At 45.3% G+C, this 19934-nt stretch overlaps 1 pseudogene across 1 annotated transcript in view; it reads right to left on the reverse strand.

Moving 5' to 3' along the window:
* Positions 1-19693, reverse strand: part of LOC309543836 — a 24613-nt pseudogene extending 4920 nt beyond the window's left edge. The window contains exons 1-2 of the transcript in view: positions 19690-19693; positions 14864-15510 (exon numbers count right to left, since the gene is read on the reverse strand). The product of the transcript in view is annotated as an uncharacterized misc_RNA (transcript). The remainder of the gene's footprint in view (positions 1-14863; positions 15511-19689) is intronic.
* Between the last annotated feature and the right edge of the window lie 241 nt (positions 19694-19934).

Here is a 19934-nt window from a genome sequence, read left to right on the forward strand (position 1 = left end):
GACAATAGCAAATTTTCATTTGCTATTGTCACACAATGGGCGGGCTCTGGGCGCACTGCTCTGCGCCCCGGGACCACCCTTTGCATCACCCTATTAGAGCCTCTGGCTCTAATCAGGTGATTTAAAAAAAAAAAAACAATAAGCTCCATGCGTCCGGCGCCCTGCATGCAGATTAAGGGGCCGGATGCATGGATGGGGGGGTGGCGCCCCTGCGCCCTGTATACACCAGCCGCCACTGGTGGGGCAGGGTGGGTGCTTGCCGAGATCTCCAACCCACGTCACCTCTGGTCGGAGATCTCGGCAAGTTGCCTGTACTGTGCATGTGCGCCAACAAATGCCGTGCACAGAGAAGTCCTATGCAGTGCACAAAAGAGTTGGAGTTCTCGGCAGGACAATGTATGCTACTGCGGAAGTGTCAGCGGTTGGACTTTTCAGCAGGACAATCTATGCTACTGTGCAGGCCCCCGCGGCTCCTGAAGCAAAAATTAAACACAACAGTTTGGAGAGCGGGATGTGAGCATCCGCAGTCCCTATTTTATTTTATTGTCTAATAAAAACCCGTGCACAGTACTATCCCCCAGAGTACTATTACAAATGTGAGCATCCACAGTCCATGTTTTATTTTATTGGCAAATAAAAACCTGTACACAGTGCCATCCCCCACATTACTAGTATAAATGTGAGCGTACCTATGTGCTGTTTGAATGGACAGAGTCGCAGGCAGGAGTTAGCTGAGCTAAGCCTGAAAGGGAATGCTGGGATTTATAGTTCCTCTCCATACAAAAAATGCCACAGGACTTAGCATAGCTGAGCTTGAAAGTACATGCTGGGATTTATAGTTCCTCTCCACACAAAAAATATAAAGCTGGTTCCAGATGCAGTGCGACCTCTCAGAGAAATGCAGCATTGTGTGCTTTGGATCTGTAATAATATCAGCTCACACTGATGCCATTTTTATGTTTGAACTCTTTATTGGGTTTTTGTGCAAAAACAAAAGCAATGCGTGTAAATGTAAAGTAAAGCACAACAATAAATAGCAAAAAAAGCTTAATTTTCTAGGGGCCCAATCACACCTGTGCGATTTCAACCTATATTATTACAGATCCAAAGCACTCAATGCTGCATATCTCTGAGAGGTCAAACTGCATCTGGAACCAGCTTTGTATTTCTTGTATGGAGAGGAACTATAAATCCCAGCATTCCCTTTCAGGCATAGCTCAGCTAACTCCTGCCTGCGACTCTGCCCATTCAAACAGCACATAGGTACGCTCACATTTATACTAGTAATGTGGGGGATGGCACTGTGTACAGGTTTTTATTCGCCAATAAAATGTGGACTGTGGATGCTCACATTTGTAATAGTACTCTGAGGGATAGTACTGTGCACGGGTTTTTATTAGACAATAAAATAAAATAGGGACTGCGGATGCTCACATCCCGCTCTCCAAACTGTTGTGTTTAATTTTTGCTTCAGGAGCCGCGGGCGCCTGCACAGTAGCATAGATTGTCCTGCTGAAAAGTCCAACCGCGGACACTTCCGCAGTAGCATACATTGTCCTGCCGAGAACTCCAACTCTTTTGTGCACTGCATAGGACTTCTCTGTGCACGGCATTTGTTGGCGCACATGCACAGTACAGGCAACTTGCCGATATCTCCGACCAGAGGTGACGTGGGTTGGAGATCTCGGCAAGCACCCACCCTGCCCCACCAGTGGCGGCTGGTGTATACAGGGCGCAGGGGCGCCACCCCCCCATCCATGCATCCGGCCCCTTAATCTGCATGCAGGGCGCCGGACGCATGGAGCTTATTGGGTTTTTTTTTTTAAATCACCTGATTAGAGCCAGAGGCTCTAATAGGGTGATGCAAAGGGTGGTCCCGGGGCGCAGAGCAGTGCGCCCAGAGCCCGCCCATTGTGTGACAATAGCAAATGAAAATTTGCTATTGTCACACCGATCCTCCTCCTGGCTAATCAGGAAGCCGGTCTAATACCAGCTTCCTGATTGGCCGCACGGCAAACCCCATGCCATTGGCCGAGGAGGAGGCGGGAGCGGGAGGACCAGAGAAGACATGCAGCCGGAGTGAGAAGAAGCCGCCCGCCAGGAGTCCGGGACTGAAGACAAGAGAAGCCGTCGCCGCCGTGCTCCAGGTAAGTGCACTGCTCTTTTGGGGGGGGGCGGGGGGGAGGTTACGCACGCTGAACTCTGCATTGATGGGGGCACCGCACAATGTTCATTGCATTGAAGTGGGCACGCACGCTGATCTCTGCATTGGGGGCATGTATGCTGGTCACTGCATTGGGGGCATGTACGCTGATCTCTGCATTGGGGGAATGGTATGCTGGTCACTGCATTGAAGGGGGCATGTATGCTGGTCTCTCCATTGGGGGCATGTACGCTGATCTCTGCATTGAAGGGGGCATGTACACTGGTCACTGCATTGAAAGGGGGCACGCTGCTCACTGTGCATTGAAAGGGGGCACACTGGTCACTCTGTATTGAAAGGGGGCACACTGGTTTCTCTGCATTGAAAGGGGGCACACTATACCTTAATTACTGAAGGCCCCTTTCACACTTTTGCGACCTCAAAGTAACGCAATTTTTTACAGCGTTTTTTTGCCGCAAAGCAATGCCTATTACATTTTTCTGTTTGCGCCCCCCCAAAAATTTTGAGCACCAGCCGCCACTGTGCCCCACCCCTCCATTGGTACACCCCTGACTCCGCCTGTGTCCCCCGCCATCATGCAGACTGTGTCCCCATCTCGTAGACTGTGTCCCCCGTCATCCTGCAGCCTGTGTCCCCTGTCGTCCTGCAGCTTGTGTCCCCCGCCACCATGCAGACTGTGTCCCCATCTCGTAGCCTTTGTCCCCCGTCATCTCATAGCCTTTGTCCCCCATCGTCCTGCAGCCTGTGTCCCCCGTTGTTCTGCCACCTGTGCCCCCCATCATGCCGGCACATCATGAAAGGGCTGTCACTCCTCTCATCCAGCTATATCAAAAGAGGGCTGTTCTTCTGATCAAATATATATATATGTATATATAAAATATATAAATGTGAGGATTTATATATATATATATATATATATATATATATATATATATTATCAAAGTGTCAGAAACTGGTATTTATTTATGTAGGTTTTTTCTTTTATCCGTCCATTTTTATAGATAGATATAAAAATAAATAAACGGGAGGATCAAATAAAAAAAAAAGCTATATATACACACACATATATATATATATATATATATATACATACATACATACATATATACTGTATATATATATATATAAGCTCAAAATGTCGGGCGCAACATCTTGCCGAAAACTCCAACTATGTACAGTGGCTCCAAATGTCGGGCGCACACACACATATATATATACACACACATATATATATATATATACACATGTATATATTCGCACACATATATATATATAGTAGTGTTAACCATGCTGCAGATTTTTTTTTGTAAATCCTTTATATATTTATATATAAGCTCCAAAAGTCTGGGAAAACAGCTTGCCGAAAACTCCAACTATATACTGTACAGCGGCTCCAATTGTCGGGCGCATGCGCAGTTGAGTTTAAAGTTCTTGCCGAGAAATTCAACTCTCGTGCACAGTTTTCGCCGCTGTGCACGGGCATCGACTCCCACGGCCAGGCATTGTATTGCAAGTTCCATTGGAAATCTCCTAGCCGCTCGTACTCGCGGCGGAAGTGACGTCTGAGGTTGAATTATTCGGCAAGTTGAAATAATCGGCAGTACACTTGTAATACAGCCGAGCTGCAATTACAAAATTGACCACACGGTGGCAGTGTTTCCCGGCAATACAGCCGAGCTGCAATTACAAAATTGACCACACGGTGGCAGTGTTTCCCAGGAATATAGGCGGTTGCAGTTACAAAATTGGCCACACGGTGGCAGTGTTTCATGGCAATTGCCGAGCTGCAGTTACAAAATTGGCCACACGGTGGCAGTGTTTCCCAGGAATATAGGCGGTTGCAGTTACAAAATTGGCCACACGGTGGCAGTGTTTCCCAGCAATACAGCCGAGCTGCAATTACAAAATTGACCACACGGTGGCAGTGTTTCCCAGGAATATAGGCGGTTGCAGTTACAAAATTGGCCACACGGTGGCAGTGTTTCATGGCAATTGCCGAGCTGCAGTTACAAAATTGGCCACACGGTGGCAGTGTTTCCCAGAAATACAGCCGAGCTGCAGTTACATAATTGGCCACACGGTGACAGTGTTTCACGGCAATACAGACGAGCTGCAGTTACAAAATTGGCCACACGGTGGCAGTGTTTCACAGCAATACAGATGAGCTGCAGTTACAAAATTAGCCACACGGTGGCAGTGTTTCCCAGGAATATGGGCGGTTGCAGTTACAAAATTGGCCACATGGTGGCAGTGTTTCCCAGCAATACAGACGAGCTGCAATTACAAAATTGACCACACGGTGGCAGTGTTTCCCAGGAATATAGGCGGTTGCAGTTACAAAATTAGCCACACAGTGGCAGTGTTTCCTGGCAATATAGACGAGCTGCAGTTACAAAATTGGCCACACGGTGGCAGTGTTTCCTGGCAATACAGCCGAGCTGCAGTTATAGAATTGACCACACGGTGGCGGTGTTTCCAGACAATACAACCGAGCTGCAGTTACAAAATTGGCCACACGGTGGCAGTGTTTCCCAGCAGTACAGCCGAGCTACAGTTATAGAATTAGCCACACGGTGGCAGTGTTTCCCGGTAATACAGCCGAGCTGCTGTTACAAAGTTGACCACACGGTGGCAGTGTTTCCCAGGAATATAGGTGGTTGCAGTTACAAAATTGGCCACACGATAGCAGTGTTTCCCAGCAATACAGCCGAGCTGCAGTTATAAAATTGGCCACACGGTGGTAACTGCAGCTCGGCTGTATTGCCGGGAAACACTGCCACCGTGTGGCCAATTTTATAACTGCAGCTCGGCTGTATTTTTCGGAAAACACTGCCACCGTGTGGCCAATGTTGTAAGCATACAATTGTGTCACCTCTGAGCTGGAGTTTCAGTCCAGGAAGTAATTGCTGACCCTGAATGCTATATGAACAGAGATGGCTCCATCCACCCAATGAATACAATGTCAGGAGGAGTACTGTGATATCTTTAGAGGTTATAAATACTTAGAAATGTCACAAGGACATACATGCACCTAACATGAAAAAATAAATTCTGATTCTGGGTCCACTTTGCAGTGACTCACTAAAAAGAAGGCAAGCCTAAAAAAAATAAAATACTTCCCACTCCATGCTACCGAGCTCCTTTGTCTTTATTTAGCATCCAGCACACTTCCAGGAGTGCGCCCCCTGCTGTTCCTGTTGTCTATTGGCTCCTGCACCATTAAAAGTCACAGTAGTGACATAGGGGCCAATGGAAGGGGTCACACAGTGCCGTGGGGTACCTGGAAGTATGCCGGATTTGGTGACATAGGGGCCAATGGAAGGGGTGACACAGTGCTGCCGGGTACCTGGAAGTATGCCGGATTTGGTGACATAGGGGCCAATGTAAGGGGTGGTACAGTGCCGCGGGGTACCTGGAAGTATGCCGGATTTGGTAAAATAGGGGCCAATGGAAGGGGTGGCACAGTGCCGTGGGGTTCCTGGAAGTATGCCGGATGTGGAAGCGTCTTCAGCAAGCTTATCTTTTGCAGACAGCGGAGTTCAGTGGCGCCCCCTGAGGTAAGTGATAATGATTTTCTTTACAGGCTGAATTTGGCTGCATTTTGTTAACCTCCTGGCGGCCCTTTAAGTGGGTGTCAGCATTGGGAGGTGGCTTCCCGATTACACAATTGCTGTGATTAGCTGTCACAGTGGTCACATAATTGGAAGTTCATCCCTGTGGCTCCCGATCACAAAGATAGATTGGGAGCTGTCAGTGACAGCTCAGTCAGGGTACTGGGAGAACACAGCGAGTGTGCGCTCAGCACAGAATCAGGGCTGTAAGGACGCACATGTGGGGTGGCTTGGCCTTGTGTAGCCGGTGGAATGCCATGGAGTTCTGTGATCAGAGGAGAGCTGGACGTGTGACCCCCCCTCCCCATTCATGTTTACCACACACCTCCAGCTTCAGAGGCCAGATGCTGGCAGAGCACAGAGCACATTAGTAAGACACATAAATGTGTATTTTTTTCTTTTTACAGGACATTCCTCAGATATTTTAAGTCCCCATCATAGGTTCATTACGAGGTTCTCGGCGCATGAAGGGATACTTCGTAATGTGCTCCTTAAACATTGGCCTATTCTGACACAGGACTATACCCTTAATAAATACTTGGGACCCAAACCAAATTTGGTTTTTAGGAGGGCTGTCTCACTTAGGGATAGCCTCACAAAAAGCCATTACACCACTGAGGCTCCCCATCATCACACTAAAAAGGGCACATACCCCTGTGGCTCATGCAACAGGTGCCCCTGGATCCACACTGGCAAGGGCATTCGCTTACCCAACGGCCGCTGGCTAAAATCCAAACATTACGCTGATTGTAGTACACAAGGAGTGGTCTACTTAATGACCTGCCAGTGTGGCTCGTACTACATCGGTAAAACAATACGCACACTGGGACAAAGGATAGGGGACCACTTATACCATTCTGAGGGAGGCATGTATCAGACAAGTGTCAGTCGACACATAAATCTCCATCATAAGTTTAACAATTCAGTTGTATCCTTTTTCGTCCTGGAGGTCGTTCCCCCAGACCCCCGAGGCGGAAATTGGGACAGACGCATACTCCAAAAGGAGTCCTATTGGATCGAAGCACTAGATGCCACCAGACCCCCAGGAATCAACGAAATGGTGACTTATAAACCCTTTTTGGGATAATTTAATCATCTATAGTTTATAACCAATATACTTTGTATATATCACTGATTGTTCTTCTTTTTGATCCTGTCACCACATATCTTAGTTGAGACCTTGCAATACATTTCCTATATGTGACCGATGGTCTCCACGGTCCAATCCTTTGGACCTATCATTCTAGTTACATATATGCTGCCTTGTCAAAAACATTTAACGGAGCTTTGCTTCCCGGATACGTCCTAAATTGCCAATGACCGTGCTGTTTCCCACATTGTGTGGAAAGATGGAATAGCAGGCCCCTTTATGGCCTGCGTTCCTATGGGTTTAGTTATGAGAGGTGAAGGCCAAGTCCATTGACCTTGGTAGTGTGTTTTACTTTTGTCTCACTCTTTCTAATTCATTCTTTTGTGGTTTCCCATGAATGCTAACTAATAGTTGTTTATTCCATACCAGTGATATTAATTTTCTATGTGTCAATTATGCTTTCTGTGTGTCTCTTTTTTACACAGATAATTATTCAAATGTTGTTAATATATTTTTTCTAGCAGCCATAGATGGACAATTCTTGCCCACATGGCTGTTAGTATGCATTGTATATGTAAACACTTCAATAGGGTGTTCTATATAATTTATGTATTGTTTATTGTTTCATTAATTATACAATTGCTGGAATATTGACACAAATGTGTCTTTAAGGTTGCTTTCTAGCCACTGCGTACGTGCAATCCCATGCTATCTCCTTCTCCCCCTGCAGGGGTCGCCATGACCCAGCACCCCCAACGGATGTGTGGTCTCTGGGCCGGCCGAGACTGTGGGGCTTGATTCCCTTCATATCCGGTCTGGTGGCTGTGCATTGCCGCTATCGCGGCACTTTGGTGCACAGCACGGCGCATGCTCCATCACCTGGACTACGCCGTTAGGGACCTGACTCGACGTACTGACGTCACTTCCGCCCGGAGGTGTGTCACTGCGCCGAGTTGAGGGTTGGCTTAAAAACCAGTACAGCGGCATCATCATTTCAGATGCCGCTGTCTATGCAGACAGATGACCTAGAGGTAAGGAGTGCTGAGCCATTATGTTTGACTCCAATACGGATTTTTTTACGAATCTGTCCCTGATGTTGCTTTCTCTGTATATCCATCCAGACTACACGCTGCTGGTGACGCCATGGAGACATTTTTCCCCTCTTTTGTTTTCCTTTTCCAGTCCTTTCCTCCCCTTCCTTTTTTCCTTTTTTACCCCCTCCCCCCCACCACCCCCCTCTTTCTCTCCATGCTGGCTGAGCAAGTTACCTCAGTATCATACTGTTGTAATCAGAATTAAGACTCCCGGCACTCCAAAACAGCATCTCGGGTTACAAGTGTCCTTTCAGTTTGGCCTGACAGATGATACACTGTCTTAGGCTTGGTAAGTTGAATTTTCACTTTGCTCCACCCCTACCTCTAACCTTAAAGGTCTGTCTGCTATCCAAGAACACTAATTTAGAAAAAAATCTTTTCTGATTTCTACAGAGAGTGACATACACTACTCTGTTAAGCATTTGAGACAACTATATCCATTATTGTCTACATACAGGTATTTATGCTTATAGCAAGAAGGTTCTCCCCTGCCTTTTTTCCTTTGATATATAAAAATCTCTTTCTTCAAAAAACTTTTTACTTCACAAACTTTTGCATGCCAATATCCCCTCCACATCCGTTGGTGAGGCGTTCACTGGGTGGTGACCCGCATCTGCATGGGGTGAGATAGACATGGGACCCTGGTGTGCATGCATATGCAGTGGCTTTGAGACGCATCAATTCATTCATATGTTGTATTCTAATATATATCTTCTATTACACAGGATTTGACAAGGCAAAAAGACCACTATTTGGTATTAAACCCCTGAAGAAGCGGACCCACTTGTCCGCGAAACATGTTGGGTAGATGCCAGGTGCTCATTTGACCACCGGCTATCGTCTCATGTGTTTATATCTATTGCCTGCTCCTTTACGTGTATGTCAAATTTGGATACAATAATGTTTTTACATTCCCATTGTATGTATTATTGTATGTTTTTTTGTGTGTTTTTAAATTTTGTTGAATAATAAACATGTATTTTTTATAAATATGTCATCTACTTTCTAGATATATAGTACCGTCAAAATCCCACCAGCCCTCCATTTTCCCCCTTTTTTTCTAGCCATCCTCACATTCTGTATTTCTCTCCTTTTTTTCCTTTTTACTTTATTCCCCCCTTTTTTCTCGTTTTCTTGTTTTCCTTTTTTTTCCCCCTTTCTTTCACTCTCTTACTCTACTTTCTTTCTCTTCGTTCGTTTTTGTTTTTCTTTTTTCCTTTTCTTTTTTTCTTTCCCTCTCCCCCCTCTCTCTCTATACCTATCTGATTTTTTGCTTCCTATCTTTTCCTTTTTCTTTTACAATTGAGAATTTAGTCCTAGTGTTGAGGATCTTTTCACCCAGATCCTACTTAGACTATCCTCTCTAGTTATCAAGTCCCCATTTTCACTTCGTAGCACGTTGTTGCACTATGCGCATAGGGCGGCCAATTTACACCGATCAGCCATACATTTATAACCACTGAGAGGTTCAATGAATACCATTGGTTATCTTGTTACAGTGGCATCTGACAATTTGGTGGGATTTATTAGGCAGCAAGTAAACATGTTGTCCCTGAAGTTGATATGTTAAAAGCAATAAAATGGGTATCACAGTTTGCTGTGTATGGAGCTGTGAAGCCGCAGACCAGTCAAGGTGCTCATGCTGACCCATCTCCACAGACAAATGTATCTACAATGGGCATGTGAGCATCAGAACTGGACCAGAGAGCAATATAAAAGAAAATGTGATCCATCAGACCAGGCCACCTTCTTCCATCATGTGGATGTCCTGGGTTATGTGTGCGTCACTTGCCTGCCTAGGAAAGAGGTGGCACCAGGATGCAGTATGGGAAGAAGGCAATGTTTTTTATGTCTTCAGATTGTTAAATGGTGGTAAAATTGGTGATAAGTACATGCAGCTGAGATGATTGGACATGCCTGTGAAGCGGAGGCGTTCAAGCGTTCGCCAAGTGACAGCATTCACAGCTGATTCAAAATTTCAGTATGTGATATTACTGGGGATTTGAACCCATGGTTGCAGGGTGCATAGTAGTGATCGAACGGTTGCCGATAACGATATTTTGGCGATCGCATATCGGTATTGGCCGATATTGGCCAATATTTTTGTACATTTAAAATTTTGCAAAAAAAACACAAGTTTCAACACAAATCTGTTACTGAAAATGTAAAACTTTATTTATTTACATTTTTAACATTAAGGGCTCCTTCGCCACAACTTAACTGCATAGGAACTGATAGGAAAACTTCACTTGCAGGGACATTTAGTTTCACATTATTCTGATTGTGCATTAATGCATAATAAAGTGCTACAGTAGTGCACTCACTCACTGAAATGATTTCAAATCACTACTGCAATGCAGTCAGTGCAAAACTGCTAGAAAAAAGCTAGACAACAACAAAAGCTACACAGTGGATTGGATTGGAGTCAGTGGAATACTGCTGCACTATGGCACTTACAGCAACTACTGCAGTCAGTGTGAAACTGCTAGAAAAAAAGCAAGGCAACAGCTACACAGTGGATTGGAGTCAGTGGAATACTGCTGCAGTAGGGCACTCACTCACAGTGACTGCAGTAGTGATTTAAAATTATTGCAGCAGTGAGTGGCGCAGTACTGCAGCAGTATTCCACTGACTCCAATCCACTGTCTAGATTTTTTTCTATCACTTTTGCACTGACTGCAGCACAGTGCAGTCAGTGCAAAACTGCTAGAATAAAAGCTAGACAAAAGCTAGACAGTGGATTGGAGTGGACTCAGTGGACTGGTGGACAGACACTACTACTACTACACTTCAATACTCCCAGTTAAGTAGAACAATATTCTAGTGCAGAAAGCAGAACATTTCAGCATGTTCACCAGTTAAACGGCTTCTTTTCTTTTCATAAATTGCTGCCACTTCACTAAAAACACGCTCACTTGGTACTGAGGAAGGAGGAGAAGAAAGGTATCTTCTAGCATGGGAAGCAAGTCTTTTGTAGCGTGCCTCGTTTTCTTTCCACCACTGAAGAGGATCACTTCTTCTGTCAATTACTGGTTCCTTCAAATAGAGATGAAGTTCATCATCCAGGCTCATTATTGCTGATTCTGATGAATCCTCTGCATGAGGCCCCAATAAAACGCTGAACATTGCATCTATTTGACCACGATGAATTTTCTCTTCTGTCCGTTGTCTTTTTGGACATTTTTCTCTTGCATCCTGCTCTTCCACATCAGAAACCTTCTCTTCTTGACTTTTCTTTTCGTCAGGAGGAACCTCCTGCACCTTCTGTTGAATATCTTCTGTCAGCCATTGCTTTGCCTTGGCCAATACATCATCAGAAGAGAAGGGATGGTTCTTGTATCGAGGATCTAAAAGACATGCAAGCACAACATTTTTATTCTCCTCATGCTTCTCAAACCTTTTGGTGAGGCTGTCCCTCATGGCCTGCCTACATGCTTTGATGCCACGTGTGTTGGGTCCTTCCTTCTGTTGAAGAAGCATCTTCAGGACTCTCACACATGGGATCACAGAGGAAACAGATGAGTCGTAATGACTCACCTCCAGTGTCACTTCCTCAATGGGTACGAGCGTCTCTATAATGTTGGCTACTATGTCCCATTGATCTGCAGTAGGGCAAGAATGTCCTCGAAGTCCATATTCACCAGAATATATGGTGAGAGCTCGCTTCTGCTCCAGCATCCTTTGTAACAAGGGTAGTGTTGAGTTCCATAATGTTGGAACAGCCTGTATCAGGTTGTTTTTGGGTAGGCCAAGGTCTTCCTGAATGCACCTCAGTCGCTGCTTGGCAAGAACAGAATGGTGGAAATGGCCTGCACACTTCTTCAGCATGGTAATATGTCCAGCAAAGCTTTCTGGTTCAACAGACCATCATTTACCACCAGTTGGAGGGTGTGTGCCATGCAACTGAGGTCTGACACTTCAGCAAGTCTCATACCTTTAGCCATGTTCGCTCCACTGTCTCGCAGCACAAGCATCACTCGGTCTTTGCTGATTCCCCATTCTTCTAGCATGCCTAGAAACTTTTCTTTAAAGTACTCCCCAGTGTGGGACCCTTGCATCACTTTTGTATTCAACACCAAATGCCTTCTTGTCCATCCGCTGTCAATGAAGTGCCATGTAAGACTCAAAAACAATATTTTTTACTTTCTGCCATAAAACATTCAATAAAAAAAAAAAAATGTAAAAAATCGAATTTCTTCATCAATTTAGGCCAATATGTATTTTACTAAATAATTTTGGTAAATAAAAAATCCCAATAAGTGTTTATTGATTGGTTTGCACAAAAGTTATTGTGTCTGCAAACGGTGGGATATTTTTATAGAATTTCTTTAATTTTTTCTAGTACTGGCGGCGATCAGCGACTTATAGCGGGACTGTGACATTGTGGTGGACAAATCGGACAGCTAACTGATACTTTTGTTGGGGACCAGTGACACCAATACAGTGATCAGTGCTAAAAAAAATATGCACTGTCACTACTAATGACACTGGCAGGGAAGGGAAAAACATCAGGGGCAATCAAAGGGTTAAATGTGTTCCTAGGGAGTGCTTACTTACTGTGGGGGAGGTGCTTTAACTGTGGGAAGGCAGAGATCTGTGTTCCTGCTTAGCAGAATCATACAGGAAGCTCGGGTCGTCACCTTTTCTTCAAGCCAAACCTGAACACTTTAGCCGCACACGGCAAAATATTATTTTTAAGGGGGAACACAGAACGGTGATCTCCCTTGTTTACATTGGCAGACCACTGTTCTGGCTCTCTCAGGAACGACTGCCGGGTGGCGACGGACATCATGTCTGCCAGACCCGCTGATTGGCTCCCGCTGGGCGCTGGTGGCACGTGTGCATGCCCCAGACCCGAAAATGCAGCTGACGTACAGTACATGGGGTGGTCAAAACAAAATGTCTCCCTGATAAAGAGAGAGGCTATGACCTGGTGGATTACATGGGGAACTCCTGGGCCCAGCTGAGGACATTTAGGGCCTTAAGATTGAAGATGTGGGGGATGTCTCCTTTTGGTTTGGGAACTGTGGACAGAGAAGAACTCCTGGAACTCTTCTGGCCTTAGCTCAGTGAGATAGAGTTTGGAAGACTAATGTCATAGACAGGTTGCCAAAAAGTTTAGGGCTTTAGAAAGGGCCTCCAATGGCTGTCAATGTGGTGCCTTCTCCACTCTCCATCTCACTAATAAAACCCCAATGGATGACTCTCTATGAACTGATCACATTCCAATCACCGATCATCTAATCATTGGTATAAAAGAAGACTCGGCACAGAATATTGTACGAAGAGTTTTTATTGTACAAGATCAGAATAAGCGATTACCACACAGTAATGATATGAATAAAATAAAGCTTAAATCTTTTATAATAGAATTAACAAATGTGTCAAATGTATTAATAATCATACATTGGTTGGACCAATAAAAAGCCGGCTACTTCAATAAATCAAAAAGGAGCAACAACATGAAGCAACCAATAAAAAAGGTTCAACAGTGAAAGATAAATCCTGATTGGCTGCTGTGGGTTAATGCATGTTACAGTGATCTTTTTCCTTCCAGTAGGTTAGATCTATATACATATTTATAAGTAGAACACAAAAAGAATAAAACATTTCCCGTTAGGTCCTCATACAGTTGCATAATAGAACATGTATTGTCATGATTGTTTGTCTGTTGCCCCATGTATTATGATGATTGCCCGTCTGTTATATATCATACCATATATTGTCAGGATCACCAGCCTGTTGCCTCATGTATTGTCATGATTCCCTGCCTGTTGCCTCATGTGGGGAGGGATCGGTAAAGGTAGACAGTTGAGTCATGATTTTACCACCCCCTTAAGCTTAAATGGCAGCCGGATGGGGCGGGACACATGCCACTGCAATTTGCGGCTGCTGCAAACCCCGCACCCCCGGGCACATTGGGCAATGGTATTCAACTGAATGGGGTTTGCCGCAACAGCCCCAATGCATACGGTTGCGGCGTACTGGCGTGGGCTTTACAGGGTTAACATAAGGGCTCCCAGCTGCCTGCCAAACCCACAGCGGGTCAGAGGGCGATGCGGGTGTAAACCAACCCCGAGTGGACTGTGGTGGTTTCACATTTGTTTATGGACTAAACAGTTCCACCCGTTACAATCCAGCGTCCATTTCCTGTAGTACCAGCAGGGGGCGTACTCTGATGTTTCATTATATTTCCTTTATTTTTACACTTTCCCGCACTCTAAACATGAAAACTGAGCCTCTAATAGAAGTGTTAATTCTTTGCCGTTTGAAGCGTACATAAGGAGTGAAACATTTCCCGCACTCTGGATATGAAATAGGACGCTCGCCCGTATGAACTTTCTGGTTTCTAAGAAATAAACCTTTGTTTGGAAAACATTTCCCGCACTCGTAACATTAAAAAGGGCGCTCACCTGTGTGTAAGTAGGTGTTCTTTCTAAGTAAAACATTTCCCGCACTCTGCACAAGATTAGAGACGTTCTCCTATATGAACTTTCTGGTGTCTAAAAAGTAAACATTTAAGTGCAAAACATTTCCCGCACTGTGAACATGAATAGGGACGCCCACCTGTGTGTATTCTCTGATGGCTAAGAAGGCTTCCTTTATTATTAAAATATTTCCCTCACTCTGAATATTAACAAGGAATCTAACCTGTGTGTATTTTCTGATGCTTAAGAAGGTGTCCTTTTTGACTAAAACATTTCCCGCACTCTGAACATGAATAGGGACGCTCACCTGCGTGTATTCTCTGATGTCTAAGAAGGCTTGTTTTCTCATTAAAACATTTTCCGCACTCTGAACATGCATAGGGAAGCTCACCTGTGTGTATTCTCTGATGGCTAAGAAGGCTTTCTTTACGAATAAAACATTTCCCGCACTCTGAACATGAATAGGGACGCTCACCTGCGTGTATTCTCTGATGTCTAAGAAGGCTTCCTTTCTCATTAAAACATTTTCTGCACTCTGAACATGCATAGGGAAGCTCACCTGTGTGTGTTCTCTGATGGCTAAGAAGGCTTCCTTTACAAATAAAACATTTCCCGCACTCTGAACATGAATAGGGACACTCACCTGTGTGTATTCTCTGATGTCTAAGAAGGACTCCTTTATCATTAAAACATTTCCCGCACTCTGAACATGAATAGGGACACTCACCTGTGTGTATTCTCTGATGTCTAAGAAGGTGTTCTTTATTACTAAAACATTTCCCGCATTCTGAACATGAATAGGGACGCTCACCTGTGTGTATTCTCTGATGTCTAAGAAGGTGTTCTTTATTACTAAAACATTTCCCGCATTCTGAACATGAATAGGGACGCTCACCTGTGTGTATTCTCTGATGTCTAAGAAGGTTTCTTTTCACATTAAAACTTTTCCCGCACTCTGAACATGAATAGGGAAGCTCACCTGTGTGTAGTCTCTGATGACTAAGAAGGCTTACTTTATAATTAAAACATTTCCCGCACTCTGAACATGAATAGGGACGCTCACCTGTGTGTATTCTCTGATGGTTAAGAAGGTTTCCTTTATGATTAAAACATTTCCCGCACTCTGAACATGAATAGGGAAGGTCATCTGTGTGTATTCTCTGGTGGCTAAGAAGGTTTCTTTTATGTTTAAAACATTTCCCGCACTCTGAACATGATAGTGAATTCTCTCCTGTATGGTATAAAGAAGATTCCCTGAGATGAGATGGTTTCCCGCACCCGTCGGCACTGTCAGATATTAGAGGACTATGTGAAGTATCAGGAGATTCCAATGATCTCCTCCAATGGTGAGGTCTGTCATGTATATTATGAGGAACGGGATTTACTTCTGGAGAAGATGCCATGTCATTATCTTCTGTAGTCACATCTTCCTCCGATGTCCTTCTATTCCCACCACAGAGTCCGTCTGTCAGAAGACAAGAAAAATTACCAAGAGTTTTCCACACTCATATACACTGCTCAACACTTTATAATCAGAGTATAGCATCAAGTCAGGGAAACTCCTGCTGGGATATTCATCTGGTCAGTGAAGTAGCAGAGGGGGTTGTTAATCGGTTTCAGCTGGACAGGGCCGTAGAAGGTCCTTAACCCATCAGCAGGACCGGTATCTGCTCCTTTGTGCAAGGAGGAACAGGATGAGCGCTGCCAGAGCCCTACAAAATGACCTCCAGCAGGACACTGGTGTGAATGTCTCTGACCAAACAATCAGAAACAGACTTCATGAGGGTGGCCTGAGGGCCCGACGTCCTCTAGTGGTCCCTGTGCTCACTGCCCGGCACTGTGGAGCTCGATTGGCATTTGCCATTGAACACCAGAATTGGCAGCTCCACCACTGGCACCCTGTGCTTTTCACAGATGAGAGCAGGTTCACCCTGAGCACATGTGACAGACGTGAAAGGGTCTGGAGAAGCCGTGGAGAACATTATGCTGCCTGTAACATCGTTCAGCATGACCGGTTGGGTGGTGGGTCAGTGATGGTCTGGGGAGGCAAATCCATGGAGGGACGCACAGACCTCTACAGGCTAGACAATGGCACCCTGACTGCCATTAGGTATCAGGATGAAATCCTTGGACCCATTGTCAGACCCTATGCTGGTGCAGTGGGTCCTGGGTTCCTCCTGGTGCACAACAATGCCCGGCCTCATGTGGTGAGAGTATGCAGCCAGTTCCTGGAGGATGAAGGAATTGATACCACTGAATGGCCCCCAGATTCGCCTGACCTGAATCCAATAGAACACCTCTGGGACATTCTGTTTCAGTCCATCCGATGCCCCCAGGTTGCACCTCAGTCTGTTCAGGAGCTCAGTGATGCCCTGGTCCAGATCTGGAAGGAAATACCCCAGGACACCATCCATGGTCTCATTAGGAGCATGTCCCAACGTTGTCAGGCATGCATACAAGCACGTGGGGGCCATACACACTACTGAGGTCCATTCTGAGGTCCTGCAATGACATTTCACCAAAATGGACTCGCCTGCTGCATCATTTTTTCACTTTGATTTTTGGGGTGTCTTTGAATTCAGCCCTCTGTAGGGTGATAATTTTCATTTCCATCAAATGATGTGGCATCCTTTCCTTCCTAACACATTACCCAGTCTATACCAGTATAGATCCTAACACATTACCCAGTCCATACCAGTATAGATCCTAACACATTACCCAGTCCATACCAGTATAAATCCTAACACATTATCCAGTCCATACCAGTATAGATCTTAACACATTACCCAGTCCATACCAGTATAGATCCTAACACATTACCCAGTCCATACCAGTATAGATCCTAACACATTACCCAGTTCATGCCAGTATAGATCCTAACACATTACCCAGTCCATACCAGTATAGATCCTAACACATTACCCAGTCCATGCCAGTATAGATCCTAACGCATTACCCAGTCCATACCAGTATAGATCCTAATGCATTACCCAGTTCATACCAGTATAGATCCTAACACATTACCCAGTCCATACCAGTATAGATCCTAACACATTACCCAGTCCATACCAGTATCTGGGTCCTGAATCTAGGGAAGACAACACTGAGAAGAATCTCCACACTGAAGCAGAGCTGGGAACGTACCCGTCAGGTGCAGGCAGGGGCAAGCACAGAGGAGGGCGGAGATACAAGGGTGCAGGCATCAGAGCAGAGTAGTTGGGTGACAGTTAGGAAGGGTAGAAGAGAACAAGGCACTTGTCATACTCTCACCACATGAGGCCGGGCATTGTCGTGCACCTGGGCTGGAGCACCCCAATAAATACGCTCTGTTGCATGATGTTGGGGAATCCAGTCAGGGACCAGCATTGGTGGAGCAGAGGGACACCCCTTGCTGCCAGGGGAAGAACTCCTCCAGTGAGGGCGGGGGCAAGGGAAAGGAAAGACAGGTCCTGGTGGTAGGGGACTCAATTATTAGAAGGACAGAGCGGGCAATCTGTCAAAATGACCGTAGGTGCCGTTGTCTGTTGTTTACTGGACGCTCGGGTTCGGCACATCGCGGATCGGGTGAACAGATTATTGGGTGGGGCTGGGGAAGACCCAGCTGTCATGGTACACGTGGGTACCAATGACAAAGTCAGAGGGAGATTAAGAGTCCTAAAAAATGATTTCAGGGACTTAGGAGCTAAGTTGAGGAGCAGGATCTTCCAAGGTAGTATTTTCATAAATACTGAAATACTGAGAGGCAGCGGGAGATGAGGGAAGTTAACAATTGGCTGAGGAGCTGGTGTAGTAAGGAGGGCTTCGGGTTCCTGGAGAACTGGGCCAACTTCTCAGTCTTTAGTAGGGACGGATTGCACAAAAATGGGGAGGATGCAGCCGTACTGGGTGAGAAGATGGCCAACAAGTTAGAGGGGCTTTTAAACTAGGTGATGGAGGGGAGGGTACAGATGTAGAATTAACCAGCGGGGAGCAAGGTTCAGCGAGCACAAATGGGGACATTAGCGGTAGGGCACTCAAAGTTCCTAAACCCAAGGTGGGTATGGGGAAAAATCACAAGAGCAGCCTAAAAACAACATCAAACGAGGATATGGTATGTATCCGGACAAAATTATGTGGTTTGTATACCAATGCCAGAAGCCTGGCCAACAAGATGGGAGAACTGGAGCTGCGGATGTATGAGGAGGACTTAGATTTTGTGGGAATTTCATAGAACTGGTTTGACAGCTCTCATGATTGGCTGGTGACCATTCAGGTGTATTCCCTTTATCGCAGAGATAGAGAAGGTAAAAAAGGGGAGGGGTATGTCTGTATATTAAGAACAGCGTACAGGTAAATATGAGGGAGGATATTAATAATGGAGCTATGGACAAGGCAGAATCCCTATGGGTAGAACTTCAAAGGGAAGGCACTGTGGGGAAGGTAAAATTGGGCATATGTTCTAGGCCCCCCAACCAGAGGGAGGATGGGGTGGCAGACCTCCTATCACAGACTGGATTGGCAGCAAAGATGGGAAATGTCATTATAATGGGGGACTTTAATTCTCGAAATATAGACTGGGTAGAAGGAACCGCGCATTCATCCAAGGCTCGGCAGTTCCTAAATGTTTTGCAGGACAATTTCATGGGTCAGATGGTGAATGCACCGACAAAAAACAATGCGATACTAGACCTACTGATTACCAACAATACAGACCTGCTCACGGATATAGAAATACGGGACATCTTAGGAAACAGTGACCATAGGTCAATTAGTTTTAGTATAAATCATAGTAATCGGAAACACAAGGGTAATATAAGGACACTGAATTTCAAAAGAGCCAACTTCCCTAAACTGCGCTCTTTGCTAAACAATATCAAAAGGGATAGAACCCTGGGAACAAAGAACATTCCAAAGGTAAATACATTTAAAAGAGCAAAATTAAACCCTGGGTGGCTAAATTCCAACATAAAAAGGCATATTAATACGAAAGAAAAGGCCTTCAAAAAATACAAGGCTGAGGGGTCATTGGCAGCATTCCAACAGTACAAGGAGTGCAATAAGAAATGTAAAGGCGATATCAATACGGCTAAAATAGAACACGAGAGACTTATAGCGGAAGAGAGTAAAAAAACCCCAAGAAATTCTTTAACCACTTGCTACCCACCTGCCATCAAATGACGGCGGAGAGGTGCAGCTATTGTTCTGGGATGCCGTCATATGACGGCGCACCAGAACAGCCTCTCCCGGGGGCATGCAGAGCGGCGATTGTGGCCGCGCCGTGTCCTAGCGATCTCGGTAAAGAGTCAATGAGATGACTCTTTACCCATGTGATCGGCTGTATCCATTCACAACCGGTCACATGTAAATGAGGAAGTGTCGTTATTCGGCTCTCCTCGCCTCACACTGTCAGAGTGTGAGACAAGGAGAGCCGATCAGCGGCTCCTCCTCATAGGGGAGACAAGGACAGGTAATCAGGGCACTGATTATCAATGCCCCTGATTATAGAAAATGTAAATAAAGTGCCAATTACTGCCCAACATCAGTGCCCACAATCAGTGCCAATAGTGC

Source organism: Pelophylax lessonae, assembly GCF_965119305.1.
Source record: "Pelophylax lessonae genome assembly, contig: HAP1_SCAFFOLD_402, whole genome shotgun sequence".
NCBI lineage: Eukaryota > Metazoa > Chordata > Amphibia > Anura > Ranidae > Pelophylax > Pelophylax lessonae.